We start from the raw sequence: 910 nt of genomic DNA on the forward strand, positions 1-910 counted from the left end.
GACTGACTGGGCCATCATATAAAGAGGAGGGGATGGCTCCACCTGCAGCTGCTTTGATTGTGCCACTGGGACTTCAGATCAATCTGACATTGCCTAAAACTCTATTAATCAATCAATTAGTAAAATGTGCTGAACCAAGTTCTGTGCTAGGCAATAGGGATATTAGGTTGAAGAAGACCCAACTATCCTTTTGAGGTACTCACTGTTTAATTTACCACATCTCTGATGTTAGTTCCAACTCTACTCCGTCTGATGGCCTCCCCTTCCCAGTGAATCTGACCTTCCTGTGACCTCCACACATGGCCTTCTCTTCATCACGTCAGAGCTTTTGTCCAAGCTGTTCATATTCATAGAACAACTTCTCTCCTCCTGCTACCTCCCTCCACTAGCATCTCATTTCAATGTCCACTTACTCCAAGAACTTTTCCCCAACAAGTTCCCTCTTCCTCCAGCCCTCTGACATATCCCTCACCTATTCCTCCTCTCCAGAGCATATTATTATCATTATTATTTCTCGTTTGTAGTTGTGCCAGTCACAGTGCTATGGTAGGAAGAAAAAGTATTTATTTATGTACCCCTCCATCCCCCGTTGTTAGCCTCTTAAGAAGTGTGATGGTTAAAGTTGAGCGTCAACTTGGCTGGGCCATGATTCTCAGTGGTGTGGCAGTTATGATGTAGTTTGGAAGCTATGTAATGATGTAATTACCTCTGTAATGAGATCTGATATAATGTAATCAACTCCATGATGAGGTCTGCTATGAGCAGCCAATCAGTTGAAAGGGAGTTTTCTTAGGGATGTGGCCTGCATCCAATATAGGTGGACTTTCTGGCAAAGCTCTCTGGCTTTTCCTCACTCTGTTCATCTGACCTCCAGTTCTTGGGACTTAGGCTAGCATCTTAGCTGCCGATC

Source organism: Trichechus manatus, unplaced genomic scaffold, assembly GCF_000243295.1.
Source record: "Trichechus manatus latirostris isolate Lorelei unplaced genomic scaffold, TriManLat1.0 scaffold00076, whole genome shotgun sequence".
Lineage (NCBI taxonomy): Eukaryota > Metazoa > Chordata > Mammalia > Sirenia > Trichechidae > Trichechus > Trichechus manatus.